This window comes from Typopeltis vanoorti, chromosome 6 (genome assembly GCF_054136105.1).
Source record: "Typopeltis vanoorti isolate ZY-2024b chromosome 6, IOZ_Tvanoo_1.0, whole genome shotgun sequence".
Lineage (NCBI taxonomy): Eukaryota > Metazoa > Arthropoda > Arachnida > Uropygi > Thelyphonidae > Typopeltis > Typopeltis vanoorti.
Window position 1 is genome coordinate 126168036 of NC_143554.1, and position 12073 is coordinate 126180108.

The window sequence follows — 12073 nt, forward strand, 5'->3', positions numbered from 1 at the left end:
CTCAAAAAAGGTTGCAACCGGTCTGGGTAGTTACCCCACCCATAATGCATTGCAGTATACATCTTCTAGTGAGATGTGCTTTACATTATGGGAAAATACTAAGAATAGTGATCAGAGCTTTATCCGCCTTTACATTGAGTTGCCTGGTGTTATACTATCTTTAGACTTGAACTTTGTTTCAGGCGCAAACTTAATTGTTTGCATACTTGGGATTAGGAATTAAAATAACCAAGTTTATAAAATAACTTGGTTATCCTAATATAAAATATCCCCAAGTTAAAAAATTTATTATGTATATATATATATATATATATATATATATATATATACATATATATATATATATATATATATATATACATATATATATATATATATATATATATATATATATATATATATATATATATTCGTTTCGGAAAACACATTCATATATTTTTTTAGCACGCGCATCACCATGACGTCCGTAAAATGTATCGAGTTGTATTTCCGAAAGAAGAAAGAAAAAGAGAAAGATAATTTCTTTCAGTTCTATTAGTCTGTTAACGATACCTTAAACATGAACAATGACATTAATATCTTGTCCCCTTTTTTTTTACGTAGTAATTATTTAAAAAAAAAAGGCACGCTTTTTTAGAGCAAGACAGAAGTGGATAAGATATGAGTGAATCTGCCGAGGAAACTCAGATAACAGAAGTGAATTTGATAAGCTAATGGAATTTGGATAGTCCGTAAGTCAAGCAAAGCAACAGGTCCGTTTTCCATACGTGTAAAATGAGTCCTTTCAAAGCTATCTCTGGGAGAGTTTCCCCCTTCAAAGTTTGGTGATATCAAGGACTTTGGGAACTCTATTCGTTTTATAAAAGAATCACTAAACAATTAAAAAAAAAAAACTAAATAAACGAATTCATAATACTCACTTCTTTCCTGGAAAAGTCTAGGGATCACCAACATAAATCCATTTCTGTGGGGGACCTCATTCCCCATCTGTCGCTTCCGGGAGGTCTTTCATATAATCTTTTCTGTTTTTCCATATCTAAACTGTGTTACCCACTGAGGAAAAACAACGTCTTTTTTCACCGAAGTTTCATAGCTGAACACAAGACCACACATACAGCAAAAGCTATCGTTCTGTCGGTGTAGCGGTTCGCTGACCACGTTTGTGCATTGTTGTGTTTCTACAGTTCCCTTGGCAACCCCCTACGGCTGCGCATTCCGGTCAGAGATCAATAATTGCACATACCACGAAAATGTATTTCGAATTTAGCGACTTGTTTAAATAGATGTTGCAAGTAAAGTAAACCAATCCCCATTGCAGTTACAACCCACTGTGATTACCGGGGGAAGGGGGGGGGAGAAAGGGTTATAAGGCGCTAAATAACGCGTGACTATTGTATTAATCAGACTCTCAATGTTCGTGACTGCTTTACGGAGAGCGGATGTTAAAGGAAATCAGACAATTAAGACACTGGATTCAAAAAGGAAGTCAATCATGCGTTAACTGCACGATCAGTGTAAAAATGACGTCATCAAGACACTTCAGTGTCATGGTAAACGTGTGCAATCCTTCAAAAAATACTTGACTTAAAAAATAACTTTTTAAAACATCCAAAAAATTAGTGATATGAGTTTAAACATTCAGTCCATCTTATAAATATTCTTACCAAGTCATTCTGCGACTTGGTAAAATATTTCCTGCATCTGTATTTTCATTTCCTTCTCTGCTACTTTTCGGTTAAAAAAAAATTCTCTCCATTGATTTGATGTCATACCCAGCAGCAATAGAACGTAGGGGAAAACCTTGAAGGTCATTATTTTTTAATTATTATCAGAAAGTCCAAACGATGGTAGAAAAGGTCAGATTCCAAAATTTCGAGTCTTTTTTTTTTTTAACCCATAGTAAACGACTTAGGACGTTTACAACCAAAATGAATGAAATACCCGAAGGACTTCATTAGTACATTGCCTGTGTTCAGTATTTTCGAACGAAATTTGAACAACTTAGGGAACTTTACCCGATTTCATTAATGTACCATAAATAATGAAAGATATGTTGATCAGAAATGCGCTAAATGGCATCAATTTCTGTAACTGTTTCAGCATCAAGCATGATATGTTAGTTGTTTTGGTGCCATTGTTTTAACTTGCATTAAAAAACGACCCTTTTATGTGACAATTGCTGTAACACTTTGATCCAAAATTTAGGCCCATACCGTCGCTTATTACGGTTAACAAGAGTAACACTGCTAGGAAAGAAATCAACGGACACTCCCATTGGCAAGGTGCATCGTGCTATGTAAAGAGTCACGTGTTTGAAGCTGGTATAAATTGGAGGAATATGATGCTTCCAAGTCAGTGCGACTGTGCCCGAGTTAAATGGTTACGAGAAGGAAACTAACGGAGTTTGAAAGAGACGTTGGGCCATCCCAGGTCAACGACCAGTTACACCACACTGAGATGGAATTGCGGGGAATCAACTGCAAGTGCTATCTGCAGTGGACGACCCACCACACTCACCGAACGTCACCTTAGAGTGCTGCAAAGGATAATATGTAAAAAACCATCCTTCGTCGGCCAACCCTTTGAATGCGTAGTCGGATATCGACTGGAACACGAATCTGCACAAAAACATTCAGAGCCGAGGCTCACAACATGCGTTTTCATGGGAGGAGTGCAATACGAAGCCCCACAACATTACCCGAACCAACACATGCAGCATCGTTTTTAGTGTGCAGAGAGTGTGAACTGTGGGATGTGGAAGCTTCGAAAGCTGTGTTATAGAGCAAAGAAATCACGCTACACCCTCGACCAAGCAGATGGACGAGTGTGGGTATGACTGATGCCTGGTGACCGTCTCTTACCAGAGTACGTAACCCCGACTACGAAATTCGGAGTTGGCGGTGTGATGGTATGGTCCTGTTTTTCCTGGTTTGGCCTCGGACCTCTGTTTGTGGTGCCATGAACACTGAACCCCGAGAGGTATCTGAACATTCTGAACAGTGAAGAATGTTCAGAATGTTCAGATACCTCTCGGATCATCCTGAACAGTGCAATGCTTCTTACTTTGCAGCGTTTCTGTGGAAATGACCACTGTCTCTTTCAGAAAGACAACACTGCGTCATAAGGCTGCTGTAACTGCGTGTTTTGTGGACATGAACGTCACCACACTTGACTGGCTTCCACAGAGTCCTGATATCAACCCTACTGAACATTTGTGGAATGAACTGGAGCGTAGGATGAAGTCAAGGGACGTCCACTCCACAACATTGCAGGACCTCATTATACGCCTACAGGAAGAATCGTCCAAAATTCCCATTGACCGTTATCGTACGCTCGTGGAAAGTATGGATTCCCCTGTAAGATTGCTGCAGTCATCGCAGCGAAAGGAGCATCTACATCTTATTAAGGTGGGCGCCATTTCTGTTTGTTCCTCACACCATGGTGTCCGTTGACTTCTTTACAAGCAGTGTATTTATGGTAAATCTTAAGTATCATGAATTATTTACCATGTAGGCTTGATTTATAAATTATAATTGTACGCTAGCATCTCCAGAATGAGTAGAGTGCACGCACTTTGCATAAAAGTAGCAATGTAACTTAGCAATGTATGTTGACGTAGGCAATATCTTTCGATGCAACCGTCTTTTAAATTAATAAGCTAAGGAATTTTTTGAAATGTAAATAATGCTAAGATATATCTCTTATCTGCCAGATATGTCTGGCAAATGACCCATGGCTCGTCTCTCTGTTTTACGCCAGGAGGTTACTACCACTTGAGTAGGCACCCAATTCAACTTCAGTTGATGAATGTCCATATAAATATTCCTCCCATCCTAGACGGAATTGGCACTCAGATTTTCTAATGAAAGGATATCGTCGCGACCAACTGAGTTACGATGACTCCAGATGGAATTCTATAAAACAAATAGCGACTGTTCAAACTAACTGAACTATTTTTTCTGTTTATTTACGGAGCCTCCGTGGCTCAATCTATATGGATTTCGCCTTTCAGCTGGAAAGTCCTAAATTAGAAGCCCGTCTAGAATGCGAAGAACCTTTATTAGGACGTTTCAGCTGAAGGTGAGTTAGTCAGTTTCATACTGGGTCGGATTTTTCATCCAGGAGACATATTGTTGTACTTAATATTTTCATAATATTAAACTTACTTAAGGAACTTCAACTTGATGGTATATCTTCCTCCCTTTATAATTTGAAATGCAGGTTTTCTCTTTGGTCGTTCACTGTGTAGAATATTTCTGCTCCATCTCCAGATTTTCCTACCACTATCGGAATGTTTGACGTCTGTTCTGTATCCTATTCTATTTCCTGTATATAAATTAAATTGAAATTGAAATTTGATTAACATTGAATAAGTAGTACAAATGAAAATGTAATACAATAGATGTAACTATTTAGAACAATACAAGTGATAATAATAGAGAGTAAAGAAGTAATACTAGATATGTTATAAAAATCCTGCAATTATTTTCCAAGTGGTAGTATAATGATTGATACTTAAAGAAAAGACTTAGGAATAAAGAATTGAAAAATGGAAAAAAAATTGCCTGCTAAAACAGTCTCAAAGACAGAAGCCCTTGACTGTTTGCCACATAATCAATTCCAAAAAAAAAAAAAAGGTGATGTGCCTACCATCGAACTATCGACCTGTTGCTCTCACCTCAATGTTGTGTAGAGTAATGGAGAAAGTCATGGAGAGTTAACTCTGACATCTGGAGAACTGTCAACACATCAACAGTCATCACAAATGATTTCGCTTACAAAATCCACGACAGATCTTCTAGCATACATCGCCTACCTCTGAACACTTGTAATAAGTTTGCAGAAACCTGTGCTGTTACACTCGACATTTCCAAGGCATTTGGTAGGATCGGGCATAGATCTTCTCAGCAAACTGCCATCTTAAGATCTGTCTTCCTTTGTATCTGGATTGTCAGTTTTCTCTCAGTTCATTCACTTTATGTATTAGTGGAAAGTGTTCTCGCTTCACACTACACCCAATTTGCTAATGATACACTTTCCACTCATCCTGTACTACAACATAATGATCAGCTTAATAGTCAAGATGACTCACTCCTAGTCTTTCCTGGCATAATCACATCGCTTACATAACATCTTTAGCATCCAATAAAAGTTGGCATCGTTGTTCGTTCAAAATGTTATTTCTCTTTTGTCTAGTTGCTTCCTCTGTAAAAATCTCAAATTCAACCATTCTTGGAATATTGCTTTCGCATTTGGGATGTTGCATCTATGATTTCTATTAAAATTCTTGACGCAGTTCATGCAGAATGATGATCTCTCTCTCTCTCTCTCTCTCTCTCTCTCTCTCTCTCTCTCTCTCTCTCTCTCTCTCAGTCACATCCTCAGTTACCGCATTTTTTCTTTTCCTCCAGATATTTCCATGTGCGCAGTCCAGCAGAACTAGCATACATTATGTTCAACCTTTCTACTAAATCTACAGAAACATAAGCAACAGCATCATAATATATTCTTTTGCAGCTCAACAGCTGACTCACGGCATCTGCTATTCCCCATCGCGTTTTAATTCCATCTACTTCAGTTCTGTGGAACAGGCTTTCCCATAAAGTATTCATGTTCTCCAATGATACAACCTCCATCTCTTTTAGAAGATATCAACCTTTTCTTTTCCTAGTCCATAAACGACGTTTATTTGGTATTGACCTTGCGGACTCTCGCGTCTATGAGTGATAAAAAAAAAACAATTCTTTTCCGTTATATAACATAACTTCTTATTCATCTGTCATAGCGTAATCACTTTTAAAATACCTCTATGGCACTCGCTCATTTTTCGAATCCATGCAAAACATTCCGTATTTTGAGAGATTTAATTAACTTTTTTGAGGTCTTTTAAATGGCATCCAGTGACTCCTCTATTGAAGGAAGGCGTTGAATGTTAAACACGAAGAAATGTGAGGCGAAATTTCACACTTGGGCTAAAAGAAGAAGCATACTGGAGACAATCCGATACGTTCGAAGGACGTTGTAATCACTGAAACATTGTATATCCATTTTTTGATGGGAAATTGCCATCGTCAGTTGAAATCGGAAGTAGTCCTAGGTTAGATAATCTGCGAACCTTGACTACACACAAAAAAACTAACATTTTCAAGTTACTTCCTGCCCCTGTAAGTATGGTTGTTTTATGCGCAAATGAAAATCATTTGCTAACATTCGTAAACATAAATACCACAGTAGGGTTCGACTCCACAGTTTTTTTTGGTTGGAGAGACCGAATAGTTGTGGAAATTTTCTATCCAATCAATCTAAGAAATTTGACTTTGTGTTTACATACACTTTACTTTATACTCTGTCGCTTGCAACCAATAATCATCGCTCCTCTGTAGTGCAGTTGCAAACATTGCACATTATTTGCCTTTCAGTTAAAAATATCGAACTTTGATAGTTGGATTTTTCCCTGCAAGTTATACAAATATCTAGAGAATAGACGCAATTAGAGACAATATAATGGCCTCGTAGTCTTAGTTGGTTCGATCGTTATTTCAATCAATATCAACTCGTGTACGGCCCTCTCCGACTTAATTTGAATGAGTTGAAATTCCTAGACGAAGTAAGAAACGAGTATATTTCATATTTGGTTCAAATCTGTAGAACAACATCAGCAGTAGACATCTGTAGTGGAGAAGGAAGTTTGAGTTGAAGGGGAGTCATTCGGTTTATTATGGAGGAGGAAGGTTATTATTTTTTCTTTTTTCTTCCTGGAAATTCAAGTGTTTCATCCTTTAACCAACAAACCAGTCAGGAGAACACAATTTACACGCCAGAATGTTATTCGAAAAGTATGGTCACGAAACAATCTGAGCAGGTAGGGGCCCCTTGAGGGCCTTAGTTACTAGAGTATTACTAATTATTATTATTTTCTGCGCAAGTGTCATCTCTGTATAAACTCATATTCTTTCCAAGTTTATATAACAACTTTGATTTTATTATTATTTGTTTTATTATATTATTTGGAAAAAAGTTGTAATTCTTCAAGCGCATATTGTAGGAATATTTTAAAAATAATCAAGGAACGTAGAAGAAGCTGACTTAAAGAACAAAGTATTTTAAAAATAAAAGAAACACCGCTCAAATAAAGCAACGTTATGTTTATAGATAGTTGTACCTCATAAAAAATAGTTATACGGTGTGGTTTGTTTCCAATACCAGCTGTTCAATTAAAACAGTAAAACAAAGCTAATGATATCTAAAAGGAATATTTTAAGTACTTCAGAATGCTAGTTCATTTTAAGTTACTTTTATTATAGCAAAGTCTGCTCTGGAATGAATCATCTGACATTGCGTCAAGGCTAACTGAAGGTAATTGATACAGTGCCTATGAGTTAATTGAAAGCAAAATTTTGAAAGATACGTGTTAAGTTCAGCTATCACAGGATTTTCTTTAAAAACAGATGGACACAAGAAATAACCGTTGAATTTTCTCGATTATTCTAGTCAAAAAGTATCGTCAATTTTGGGATATATGATAGTACTCCCTGACAAACTAAACAGGCTGTTATTATTGTTTTCCGAGAGATGGCGCCACTTCGGTACACATTTCACTTACTAAATCATTTCATCTGACCACCGAGAGATCCTTTGATACTTGCGTGACACTGAACAGTGCCACCATCATTCGCGTGCTAGAGAACGGCCTTGATCTGTCGACAGAGGCTTTTAATTAGCTCGAAATAGATGAGAAAATTCTAGATCAGTGGATCAATGTAAATGGAATTTTCTATTGGTGGAGACATTCCGAATCGGATTTCTCGCCCTCCGCCTTCCAAAAAGAGTAATTGCGAAAACTAATGTGGCATAATTAAAGCAAAACACCTTGAAACGTTCATGGCAAAACGAATACGTTTCTTATAAATACCGTAATCGTGTACCGTGATTGATGGTGGTGTCAATTAATTTCAGCAATATAAAAAAAAAAAAAAAGTATAATAATAATAGTACAGTACTACGCTGTAATTTTCGTTTTCTGTCATTTCATTACAACCATTGCCAGTAGATGGCGCATCTGTTTGTGAAGATTTCTCGATATGCTTGCTTATATAATTTTTTTTTTAAAGCAAATTTTCGTTTTGCAAGTTTCACTTTGAAGTCGTTATCTTCTACAATCTACACAAAAGAAGCGAGATAGGATAAAAATTATCAGATGATATTTCTTTTTTTTTTTTTTACAAAATCAGACTTATGTATTTAAGTGGAATGGGCCTGAAATCGTTGTTTGGAACTAACTGTAACAAACAGAAGTGTGCACAGAAAAGAAAACTAACTTCGAGGTTAAAAAAAAAAGAGATTTTGCCACTTAAAAGAGATTCTGCCACCGTTTTTAGAAAAAAAAAAAACAGAAAATCACAAAGCCTTCTTCATTAAAATACCGTCTGTTGACTAATAGAATGCGATTATTCAATCCCATTGATTTGCATGCGTTTGTTATAAGAGATTGCCGTATTCTGTATTCAAGATAGGAATCGCAAAATGGTGAATTAACACTATATCCCCCCCCCCCCCAAATTTATCACTTGAGTCATGGATATGGAAGGTTTTTTTTTTATTATTATATGAAAATTTCAGCAAAGTGTAACATTGAATGTTGCAAGTATCTGTATTTAGAACAAACTATAGCTCGTTAAACTAAGTCAAGGATATCGGAAGTTAGTTCATTAGGAGAACCTGAATACAAATTTAAATAAAAGACAGTAAATCTGTTTTCTCCAGCGATAAATTCACGTTTGTCTCGGCGAAAACTAAAAACTAAGTCGAAAGTTGGATAATGCGACTTCAGAGAAATTGTTTTGAAGCCTTTAGTAAGGAGTTTTTCAGGGTTAGAAGAGGATGAATTAAAACGAAATTTATAATTATTGACACGAGATTATGCCAATACCATGTGATATAAATAGCAATGCAATGTGAGTGTAGCCATTATATGTTTTGAGCGTTCATCAGAAGCGCTGTTTCTAGAAAAAAAAACGTCTGATAGTTTATTAATGCCAAATAATGAGAAAAGCTGGATATTCTTAGAATTAATGACTTAATTATATAATAATAAGAACCAAATCTTGACAAAAACTGTTAGAAAATAGCTCAGTAGAAGTGGCGCTTGCATCCTCTGCGCTAGGCCGCCAGAAGATAGACTTAAGCTCAAGTCTAGTCCTCGACTCGAGGAACTTTTTCTAAGTCTTTCTTCGACCGGTTCATGAGTTAGTCGATCTCTGGCACGGGAAAGCGGATTTTTTCTCCAGGAAACTCGAATTTTTCGTCCAGTAAACTCAAGAAAATCGACCGCAGAACCCACATTATTTCAGATAATAACATATCCTGTTACTATGTGAAATGCGGCAGCACTTGTTTTCCCGTCTCTTCATCGGTTGCCGCTTATAATTAGTGATAGTCATGGGCCAGTTATTTCTGATTGGCTACCGATGGAGACTGAATTGCCCACCCCATCTCCAAAAGCTAGTTAAGGTTAATAGGCCTTGCCTACTCCAAGCTTCAAAATCTTTCGACTAATATCTTAAACATTGATCTCTGTACCATTTTCCAGCGGGACTAGGCAACCTTGTGAACTTCCGTGCTATTAAAATGCACTTCTGTCTCATCCCTCGTGAGAAAGATCTCGCTTCACTACTCCTTACTTTGGTTAATACGCAATCTTCAAACATATTTTCAAAGTTCTATTCTTGGGCCATCTTACGCCTCTAGTTTTTCCTGGCTTAAACATTTACGCTTTTCAGTTCAAGACACCGCTTCTCACCTGTAAAAGCGCTAACAGTATATGTACTTAAATTCAGCTGATCTCGGAATACTGTTCTCGTATTTGCAGAGAGAGTAGTGGTACATCAAAAACTCCGTACTTGATGCTGTCCAAAAGAAGCCAATCCGGTTGATCGACGAACTTCCTCTCACACAGATCACTCCAGTCACTTTCTAATAGATATTTTGTTTCTAAATTATATCTTTTTATAGACATTTTCAGGGGAGCTGCTCTACCGAATTAGTTACCACTGTTCCTCCACATTCTTCCCAAGTGCTGCTAATTGTAAATATCCTTACACACTTCGCCTTCAAGCTTATCGCACCAACTTCTCATTCTATGTATTGCTGTTCTATGGAACAAACTTTCTTCAAATATCGTTTTGCCCAAGAAAGATGGAATTGGATAGGTAAACAGCCTATCCAATTCCATCTTTCTTGATAATTACTTGCTCACATATAGCATTGTTGTGTTATAGGTTTTGTGATTTCTGGTGTATCAGCCTTTAATGCGACTTGTTTTGTAATATATTTTGTTAATATATTGCAAGTAAGAGATAATCCTCCCATATAATAAGAAATCTGAAAAAAAAAAGAAATTCTAAATTTTTATTTAAATTATTCTCTCCTGCATAATTAGAGTCTTGTCTGCTCATGGCTAGTCATAAGTCATATTTTAATTATTATTAATAATAATAATTAGTATTATTATCAATTGTAATTCAGCATCTGTAAATGTAAATGTTTCTGATTCAACATATTTATTAATTAAATTCTTGTAAATTTCTTTGCTTTTAATAAATTAAAATCAAGCGAGATAAATGCCCAGTTGGCCAGTTTGGGAGGTCTTTAGAGTGTTCTTTAAACAAAGTAAAATTTAAAATGATACGTGATCAATATATATATATATATATTGATTTTTTTTTAAATTTTTATTTTATTATTATTATTATTTTTTGTAAACATATTTTGCTGGACTACTTCCGTGCGAATAGCAGTTTCAATGCTTATTTCGTACATGTATTTTTTTTTTTTTTTTTTTTTTTTTTTCGAAATGAACTCCCAAACATTTCAAATCGATAGGTTTAGTTCGGATGCTGAGTTTTCCTATCAAAAATATACAAATGCTTGAATACACTTTTTCTTTTCTTTTTCTCATTAGGTGTATGTTTGCTCCTTATCCTTTACTTTATTTTCACTTGTATGTTTGTTATTTGAGTTCTCTCAAACTAAAAGCATGGATCTATAAAGTATCATTTCTTAAAAGATTATTCTTAAATAATACACCCCCACACTCTCCTTTGTAAAAAGGAACATTTCGCCCTTCTTCTTAATGTGATTATTGCCACAGTTTTTGCCACCTTTTATAAAAGAAACATGTAGGCCAATTCACGAAATTTAACCTCTAAAATTTCGAAGTATTTTTTATAACTTCCGTAATTCTATTTAATATGTACACTACCTAACAAATTTATTTATCAAACACAATTTAATAAAATTTGACTTCTTGATGAATTTCTGACACTTTCGTGGATGTCGTCGGAACAATGAAACTACTGTCCGACTACAGATGCGAGACCCTCAACACTTCTGCGCATGGTAGAAGAAGGAAAATCCATTCCGATAATAGGGTAATCAAAGCGTTTCGTGAGATGAGCATTTATTATTATACATAGGAAAATTAGCTTCTTTTTACGAAAATTCTAGTTTTTAAAGCGGTAGCTATTTTGCTTGTACAACAGTTGGAAAATTTACGTATAAAGCACGTGATTTCGCGTGTTGGTAACGAATTCTACAACTCCTTATTGTTTTCTCCCCTTCGACATGAACTGACTCTTCTTGGCACACTGCCAGCCGAGAGTCTCGCATCTGTGGTCGGACACTAAGATTATAAAAATGCCATAACAAGTAAGAGAATATAAAAAATAATATTCTGTAATTTGATTCTGTTTATATCTAGCAATTTTTACTTTTTTAATAATTTATAGGAATTCTAAACCGTTCTCAAGTTGCATCGCTAATCGAAAATCCATTAAAAAACTGATTTTGATGTTTGATAATGGTCTAGCTATACCGCTCTTAAGTAATAAACATAGTCACACCATCAAATCAAATCCTCTATATGATAACATAAATTGAACAATATCAGCAAAAACTGACTTTGTTTTACACAATTATTTTCATTCATATATTTTTTAGGGGTTATCGCAAACATTGTAAAGTCTTGGTAGTGTGTGTGTGTGTGTGTGTGTGTGTGTGTGTGTGTGTGTGTGTG

At 35.8% G+C, this 12073-nt stretch overlaps 1 protein-coding gene across 1 annotated transcript in view; it reads right to left on the minus strand.

Moving 5' to 3' along the window:
* Positions 1-4322, minus strand: part of LOC150105918 (kyphoscoliosis peptidase-like) — a 70606-nt gene extending 66284 nt beyond the window's left edge. Inside the window, exon 1 of the mRNA XM_090393681.1 lies at positions 4167-4322. The gene's annotated coding sequence lies outside the window, so the exon portion shown is untranslated. The remainder of the gene's footprint in view (positions 1-4166) is intronic.
* Between the last annotated feature and the right edge of the window lie 7751 nt (positions 4323-12073).